This window comes from Acinonyx jubatus, chromosome E2 (genome assembly GCF_027475565.1).
Source record: "Acinonyx jubatus isolate Ajub_Pintada_27869175 chromosome E2, VMU_Ajub_asm_v1.0, whole genome shotgun sequence".
NCBI classification, from domain to species: Eukaryota; Metazoa; Chordata; class Mammalia; order Carnivora; family Felidae; genus Acinonyx; species Acinonyx jubatus.
This window is the reverse complement of record NC_069396.1, coordinates 960,024-968,690: the sequence shown is the minus strand read 5'-3', so window position 1 is coordinate 968,690 and position 8,667 is coordinate 960,024. Positions and strand designations below refer to the sequence as shown.

Genomic DNA, 8,667 nt, shown 5'->3' with positions numbered 1-8,667 from the left:
TCCAGCTGGTGGCTTGTGCTGTGTCACCCCATCTTATCCCACACAATGTTTGCAGCTCTTGCGAACTCCCTCCCGGTGTCCCCTGGCCGCCCTGCCCTCCAAGGTCGGCCCGCTGGTGGACGCTGCTTCAGTTAGCAAGCGTCTCGTCCGGGCTCCGCCAGGGAAGCAGCCGGCGGGAGGCGCACGTGCGTGGGAGCACCCGCGACCCGGCTCGGCTCCTGCAATTATGGAGGCCAGGAAGCCCCCCGACCCGCCGGGTACGACGAGCTGGAGGCCAGCCGGGCGGGAGTGCCATCCAGCCGGCGCCCGAAGGCCTGGGAACCAGGGGGACCGACCTCTGAAGGTGGGAACGCGTGGACGTCATGTCGCACGGGGAGCAAATCCCCCCCTTTTCCTCCCTCCGGGCCCTCAGGGGGCTGGACGAGGCCCACCCACACGTGCGGGCTCAAAGGCCGGCCCTCCAGGAAACGTCCTCGCGACCGCGCGTCCCCGAGCCCGGGCAGGCTGGCGCACGAGCTAACCTCCAGAGCAAGAGCAGTGGTTGTGCGCGCTTCCTGTTTGTCGCACGAGATGCCAGACGCTGACTTCACATAAATAGTCGTCCTGCTGCCTCATCGAGGACGGTCTCGGGGGAGCGGCTGCGTTTCCTCGAGTGCGCGTGTGAACCACGGACTGCTCGGGCCGCCTCCAAGCGCCACAGGGCAAGGCTGGCTTGCGGGAAGGCAGCCGGCGGCCGAGCGTTCCCATGCAGCTGGTTTCGGCCGTGGGGACCCCTGGGGAGGGCCGCGGGTCCTGCGGTCACGCCTCTGAGGGGCACTGGCCCAGAGGACCGCGTGCCAGCGCCGTGCTCTGCTCTGAGGCCTTCCCCGCGGGGACATCCTGGCCATCCCTGTCCTGTGGCCCTCCGCTCGGGACTTCCCCAGCTGAGCACGGCGGCCCCCCTGCCCCGGCCAAGAGCAGCCTCCCAACCTCCGGTCCGCGGTCACCTGCTCTGGGCCGTGGGTAGGGCCTGGTCTCGAGCCCTGGAGGCATGGCAAGACCCCTCGCGTCTGACGACCTGCTCATCCCTCCTCACCGCTTCCTCCCCGGGCCCTGCTAGGGAGGAAGGCTGACTAGCTGACTGGTTGTCAATGAGTCTGTCCCCTCCTCCCGCTGCTACCTTTGGGTGACTTCGACTGCGAAGGACAGAAAACCAAACTCAAAGTGACCGTGGCAACTTAGCTCGCCTAAGCAGAAGTCCAGAGGTAGGGTGGTTCCTGATATAATGAGTGCACTGGCTGGGATATGGCCCAGGACCCAGGCTCTGTCTGCCTCTTCTGTTCGCTCACTCTCAGGATGGCGCTTCCGTCGGTTACAAAATGGCTGCAGCGGTTCCAGACATCACATGCAGACACAGAATCCACCAGGGACACATAGGGGTTGCTTCTTCCAAAGCATCTCTCCTCATCGGTGAGGACAGTGTTCCCAACTTGCACTCACGTCTCATGGACCGGTGTCGCTGGCAGGGAGAATGAGACCACTGTGACTGGCTTAGGGGTCACGATTTGCCCTGTGGGGCTGGAGGCCCGCCCCAGCCCCCTTTCTTGAAGCACATGCCTCTTGGGGACAAGTGCCAACGTGAAGAAAATCAGGATCCAGGGGAAAGAGGGAAGGTGGGGTGGTGTCACGTGGGTATGAACGTGATCTGCCACAGCTGTGTTCCTGGATTTGCAGAGCAAATAGGTAAACCGGTGACAGCAGTGTTTCCAAGCACACCAGTCTCCGTCTTTCATACCTGGTCCTGCCAGAATCGGCCGCTGATGCTTCGGGGTGACGAGAGTCCACCCCCCCCCCCACTTCTTTCTGAGCGCCTTCCATATGCGGGACATCCCCGGAGAATGAGTCAGGTGCCGCGCCCGGAGGTTCCCTCCAGCATCTCGTGACTGATTCACAAGCCTGGTTCCCCCCGCCCCCCATGTAAATTCTAGACTCCCTCGGTCCGGCACCCCAGCGTGACTCCAGCCACCCTTCGTGGTCCGTGCGGGCCCTGAGTTTCTGCTGCGCCTGAACTGCTCGCGGCGGGGCCCTGCCTTCCCGCCCCCCCCATCCCCCCCCACCCCCGTCCAAATCCTGCTGGCCCTTCAAGCACCGATTCAAGTGCTGCTTCCAAAATGCCTTCCTTGAACCGGAGTCTGAACCGGGGACCTCCAGATCCCCTCCTACTTTGTGACACAGATGCTCCTGTCGAGGTTTCATAAGGATGAGGGTAACAAAACCGCACACTTGCTGTGCTGCAGGCACAGTGCTAAGAGCTTTATGTGGAACACAATACTTAATTTTCACAGCGTCCCTTGGAAGTGGGCATTCTTAGGTAGAAACGGACCCAGAGAGGTTAATTTGCCCAAGGTCACACAGCTACAAGTGACGGAAGCAGTTGTGTTCAAATTACCCCAGGACTTTGTGGCTTAAAATCCCACACGTTCGTTATCTCTCACGGCCTCTGGGGTCAGGCATGTGGGCGCATCTCAGCCGGGCGGCCTGGCTCGGGGCCTCCCCGGCTGGTGGCCCCGAAGGTCAGCAGGGGCTGCCGGCTCATCTGGAGGCCCGAACGGGGCTGGAGGAACCACCTCCAGTGTGGCTGTTCCCACGGCCACAGACGGGAGGCCTCGGTGCCTCGCTCGTGGGCCTGTCCACAGGGCTCATGGTGTGTTAGCTTGTGACCTGATGTCTGCCCCCTGAGCACCTGCTCTGGGGCCTGTGTGGAGGGGCTGCTGCCCAAGCCGCTGATGAACAGTGACAGTGCTTAGTGTCCAGGGGCAGCTGCGAGTGTCCTGCCACGTGGCCTCGTAGCAGGGGGACTGAGCGGGGACGAGAGGCCTCAGACACCGACCACACCCCCTCATGTTCTCAGGGGCTCCCTATCGGAAGCAGGAGCGGCGAACAGCCCGGCGTGGAGGCCCTGCCCACCCGAGGCTCCCTCCCGAGGGCACCCCTCCTCCCGGGGTCAGATCCACGTGCAGCCAGGTCCAGAACAGGTGGGACCTCCCTCTGGGGGGTGAGGGGCTCCCCTCCCCCCGGACACGGGCCTGCCGGCTCTGAGACCCTCAGCTCTTTTACGTGTGGGGCCAGCTCCCCACCAGTTCGAAGGTGCATGCGTGGGCTCACCGGGCATCGCTGAGGGCGACTGCAGGAGCTCCTGCCTTCGGAAGACGGATGCCTGCACTCCTCACGCTGTCCCGCCTGCTGTGTCCACACACATAGTGGGGAATCCTACCGCACATGCAATTTGGGGCTCTAATTTAAATTTTAATGTTTATTTTTTTTAAGAGAGAGACAGAGTGCGAGCGGGGGAGGGGCAGAGGGAGAGGGAGATGGAGAATCTGAAGAAGGCTCCAGGCTCCAAGCTGTCAGCACAGAGCCCGACGCGGGGCTCGAACGCATGAAACGTGAGATCGTGACCTGAGCTGAAGTTGGACACCCAGCCGAGTCACCAAGGCGCCTTGGGTTCTATTTTTACGTGAGGATTTAAGAAAGTATGTTCGTGCTATCTTTATTCAACCGTGGATCATTATCAGTAATTCTAGGTTTCTGTACAGCTTCACTTTTCTCCTTTCATTGGAGACACAGCGTCTCGTTATTCTGGCCCCCTAACGAGTTGTATCCTGGCTTGTGGCTGTCGTGAGTAGCACGGCCGTGAACATCTCTGGGGACGCAGCCTGTGCAGATGACTCATTCTTTATGGGAGTTGTTGTTATGTGGGGTGGAGTCTGATTTTAAGCAAAGGGGACACGTGTCGGGCTGTTCATTCAGCTTCACAGCCGTGGGGAGGAGGGAGGCGTGGGGCAGAGGGGGCGGGACGTGGGTTCCGAGCTTGAGATCCCAGCTCCGTCGCGTGGCAGGAGCAAGGACACACGATGACTTCTCTGAGCCTCAGTTTCCTCACCTGCAGAACGGGTACAACGCAGCCCTTTGCCAGTCACACAGCTCCTCGGCCCTACTGCCCTCTGTCGCGGCTCAGGGCACCCACTGGCAGGGGCCCCGGGGCCTCCGTGTCTGAAAGCCTTCCGGTCACCTTGCCTGGCTCGACTCTTCAGGGCACAGGCCGTCCGCCTCAGCCAGCCCAGCGGCTGTAACAAAACATCACCCATAGCCAAATGCCTATGACCAGGGTGCCGGCTCGTCCAGTGCCTGGTGAGAACCGGCTGCCTGGCAGGTACCTGTCACCTGCTTGTGTCCTCGCTCGGCGGAGAGCAGAAAGGAGGCAAGCTCTCCCGGCTCTCTCATCGTGGGCTCCACCTCACACACTCATCTGTCCTAAGTGCCTTGCAAAGGCCCCAGAGCAGAGCTTCAACATGTGAATTGTGGGGGGACACAACCGCTCAGTCCACATGTCACACGGCACGTTACTTGGTGTGTCTGTTTATTCACCGCTCTCTCTGCTTCCCCTGCGAGCGTGTACGTTACAGGAGGGCGAGGGGCCCTGTCTTCGTCTCTGCGCCTAGAACAGGCCTGGGGGGCACGGGCACCTGCACAGACACCCACCCGTCTGTCCCGTGAACTGCCAGGAGGCCAGGGGGAGGCCGCGCACGCACTTAGGGTCCTGTGCCACTCGGGAGGGTGGAGCCGTGGTGAGGAGGATTTGTGTGTAGACAGTGACCCCTTCCCCTCTGTGCTTGGTGGCAAGCCCTCCCTAGAGGGCCCTCAGTGTGTTTAGGGGCCAGAGGCAAGAACACAGCCACAGTGGCAGTGCTGGGCAGGGGCTGCTGAGGGCTCAGAGGACCCGTGAAGTTTACACGAAGGGCTTCCTTGCCCCCTCCCCCTTTAGAAATTATTTTACAAATAAAAATCATTTTACAGTCTGTTTATCAGCTACACAGTTTGAGAGACCACCGTCCCCTTCCCGCCCACCAGAGGCAACGCTGAGTACCTCCGTGTGCCTGCAGAGCCTCCGTGGTGGTCCCTATCACTGTCTGCTCCTGCTGTGGACGCCCAGTGCTCATCTCTCCCACCACACCCGTCCCTCCCTGAGAGGCGGCCATGGACTTGGTTAGGTCAACATCAACGTGTGCAGCTACTGCTCACGGTGTAAAATGTGAGCCTGTAAGCGCTGTAGGGAACGGCCTCCTAGAACACGATTTCTCTGCCGTGGCTGTACGTCTGCCCGTTCTCTCTGCGTGGATCACCACCCTTTCTCTTGATCGGTTTTCTGTGCCCAAACTCTGCCTCGATTGTTCGAATCTCCTCTCAAAGGAGCAAACACAGAAATTCCATCAGTTTAGGGGCGCCCGGGTGGCTCAGTCGGTTGAACATCCGACCCCGGCTCAGGTCATGATCTCATGGTTCGTGGGTTGGAGCTCCGCATCCACAGCTCCGCTGGGCTGACAGCTCGGAGCCCGGAGCCTGCTTCGGATTCTGTCTCCCTCTCTGTGCTCCTCCCCTGCTTGTTCCCTGTCTCTGTCTCTCAAAAACAAATAAATGTTGGGCGCTTTTTTAAAAGAAATTCCATCAGTTGCATCTTGGGGCGGGGGGCAGGGAATGACCACTCCCACCTGTCAGGTGCAGGTCTCTGCAGCAGTGGGAATGGGACCAGGGGGAAGCTGGGATCTGACTCAGGTTCTCACTGGGCCACTTGGCTGCTGCACTGGAAACAGGCAGCTGGTAGGGGGTGGGGGCAGTGCGAGCGGGGAGACCAGGAGGAGGCTAGTTCAGTAATCTGGATGCGAGATGAGGGTTTCCCAGGGCCCCTGGGGTGGCTGCACGGTGGCTGGCGGGAAGGGGCTGGCTCCTGAGGGACTCTGAAGGAGAAATGACCAGGACTGGACGTGAGGCGGAAAGGAAGGAGGAGTCTACATGACCGAGCTCCCGGAACAGCGGTGAGCTGGGCAGGCGGCAGGGGAAGTGTTAAGACAGCCCTCCCGCAGCTGTAACGGGGAACCACAGATGGGGGCTCATAAACCACAGCCCTGGAGGCTGGAAGCTGCGGACCGGGGTGCCGGCCGACTCAGTGTCTGACGAGGCCCCGCTTCCGGGTTCACAGATGACCGTCTGGCTGCGTCCTTGCGTGGCGAAGGGCGAGGGAGCTCCCTGGGACCTCCGTTGTAAAGGCAGGAAGCCACTCGTGGCCTAAGTGCCTCTCAGGGGTCACCTCCTGATACCATCCCATTGGGGGTTAGGTGCAACATATGCATTTTAGGGGGACATAAACACTCAGCCCATTAACAGGAAAGACCCAGTTCAGGTGGGCCATGTCAGGCGTTCGACCCTCTGGAACACACAAGTGACACGTCAGGCAGCTGGGATCTGCGACCAGGGACCCAAGTCTGCGTGCCCACTCACTGTACCAGGCACTCTGTGGCCCTCCACCCAGAAGGTGCTCGCTGTCATGAGTTTCTTTGATGATTTCTGCCTTCTCCGCTCTCCCTCCCCAAAACTACTGTCTTTCATACAGGACCTTCTGGATGGGCCCATTTCCTTATCTTTCCTCCGGGGTTTTCCATCTCCTAGTCTTTTTTTTTTTCTTTCTGTCTCTGGGGGATCCCCAGCCCCTCTTCCCTCGGGCCATGGCATTCTCCTTCTCCAGGAGCTCCCTGGAGTGTCCGGAATGTTCCTGACAGAGAACGGGGCTCCCCTCTTCTGCGCCACAGCCGGGAAGGTTTGGGCCCCTGCCCCTGGGCCACCCACGCGCCACCCCTGTCACCCTGCTCCAGGTCCCGCGCCACCAGTGTGTCCCCGTGCCTCCTGCACTCCCAGGTCCCGCGCCCCCTGTGTCACCCCCGCGCCACCCCTGCTCCAGCGCCACCCGTGTGTCCCGTGTCCCCATGTCCCCCGCGCCCCCAGGTCCAGCGCCGTCCTCCCGGGAGGACCGACCGCAGTGAGGCCCGTGCGCGATCCAGGACGACCTGCGCCCACACACCGCTGGACCGCACGGCTTGCGTGCGTTTGTTTTTTACTTTAGAAAAAAAATCACACGTTTCAGCCAAACGAACGGACTCTCGCCCCGAGTTCAAACACCCGCAGCGGTGGCGCAGCCGAGCCCCGTCACGCCCCGCCGGTAGCTACAGTTTTGAGACGCTCTGGTCCAGTCGGGAGCCCACCGACCGAGGTTAAAGCAAACACCCTCTCGGCGGGCGCCTCCCACTGTCGGCGCCGGGAACGTTTGCGCCCGGAACCCGCCGCCGCGGCGCCGCACGCGCCGGGAGGGTGGGGGTGGACGCGCTCCGGCACCGGACGCGGGGTGCGCGCGCAGCCGCGGTTCCGGTTCCGGCCCGAGGGGAGGCGGAGGAGGAGCGCGAGCCGGAGGAGGAGGAGCGAGCGCCGCGCGGGCCGAGGTAGAGCCCGCCGTCCCGGGCCCCGCAGGCGTCCCCGCGCGCAGGCCTCCGCGTCCCGGCCCCGCCTCTTCGGCCGCGCGCCGCGGGGGCGCCTGGGCCGCGCGCCGGCGGCCGTGCCGAGGCGGGGGGAGGGGAGGGGGTCGGGCGCCCGGGCTCCCGCTGTCCGTGCTCGGCCTCCGTGCCGGGGTCGCCGGGTCGCCGCGTGTAAAGTAAATCATTCCCGTCTCCGCCGGGCCTGAGGTGCCCGCGCCCCCTGCGCGTCGTCCTCGCTGCCTGCTGCGTGCGGCGGGCGCCCAGGGGGCGGGTCCGCCCGGCTGAGCAGCCGGGCTCTGAGAGGCGATGAGTGGGGCGCCAGCCGGAGAGGGACGAGAAGTCAGCGGCGGGAACGCCCGTCACTCCGGGGAATGGCTGCGTCGCCGCCCCCAGGGGGCAGGTGTCTGCGGGGGCACCGGGGCCGCGCTGCTACCATTGAGCGTCTTGGCGCCTCGGGTGGTGGCTGTGGCTGCGGCGGCCCGGCCGCCGCGAGGTGCGGGGCCGTGCCCAAGGGTGGACCGAATCAGCCGGGTGGAACGCGGCCTGGGCCCGTGTCACGCCTCCAGGCGGCACTTTTGAAACCGTATTTTACTTCCTGATACGGATCCGGGTTTGAGCAGGACTTTCCCCCTTTGGGTTTTTTGATTTGAGGGTAGCGGTCCTGGACGCACCGTGATGCCTGTTAGAAATACAGACTTTCGGGTTCTGGGGGCCGTCACGTGCGCTCTTACTCATTTAGAAAGCAGCCACCCTCGTTTGAATGCAAGTTATCACTCAGGAAGTGATTCCTGCTGCGGGGCCCCTGGGTCCTTCCTGCACGGGCTGCACGCAGGCCTTGCAACCAAAGGGAAGTGAAGGCTTAGGCAGGTGCAGAAATCAGGGGGGAGGAGCAGAGGCCCCGGTGCAGGCCTGTGCTGACTCTGGAGCCTGTGCTCTGAGCCATGGGTGTGACCCCACCACCTTCCTGATGCCCTGTGGGCTTCGGTTCCACCGGAGAGTCTGGGTGGTGAGCATAACCAGCGGCCTCTGTGGGGTCTCGGGCTGGGCTTCTCACCGCTGGAGGAACCTGAAAGCAGCGTGTCCTGGGAGAAGAAAACCAAAATGCAGGTTCCTCTGGTCTTTGGCCGGCATCCTGCCACATCGCAGCCCGGTGCCCGTGGCCATCTGGGGCCGGCTGGTGACCCAAGAGCAGTTTCGTGGAGCTGGGTCGTTGAGACAGGGAGAACCCGTGGCCTGACTGCATTTACTTGGTGGCAGTGGCAGTCGAAGCTGAGCCGCCGGGGGTGGTGGAGTCCCCGTGACCAAGGAGGCCCTGTGGCTGGAAGGT

At 62.7% G+C, this 8,667-nt stretch overlaps 1 protein-coding gene across 1 annotated transcript in view; it reads left to right on the top strand.

Annotated features, from left to right (window-relative positions):
- Nucleotides 1-7,164: 7,164 nt before the first annotated feature.
- ACSF3 (acyl-CoA synthetase family member 3) overlaps nt 7,165-8,667 on the top strand; it is a 56,103-nt gene continuing 54,600 nt past the window's right edge. Inside the window, exon 1 of the mRNA XM_027076427.2 lies at nt 7,165-7,307. The gene's annotated coding sequence lies outside the window, so the exon portion shown is untranslated. The remainder of the gene's footprint in view (nt 7,308-8,667) is intronic.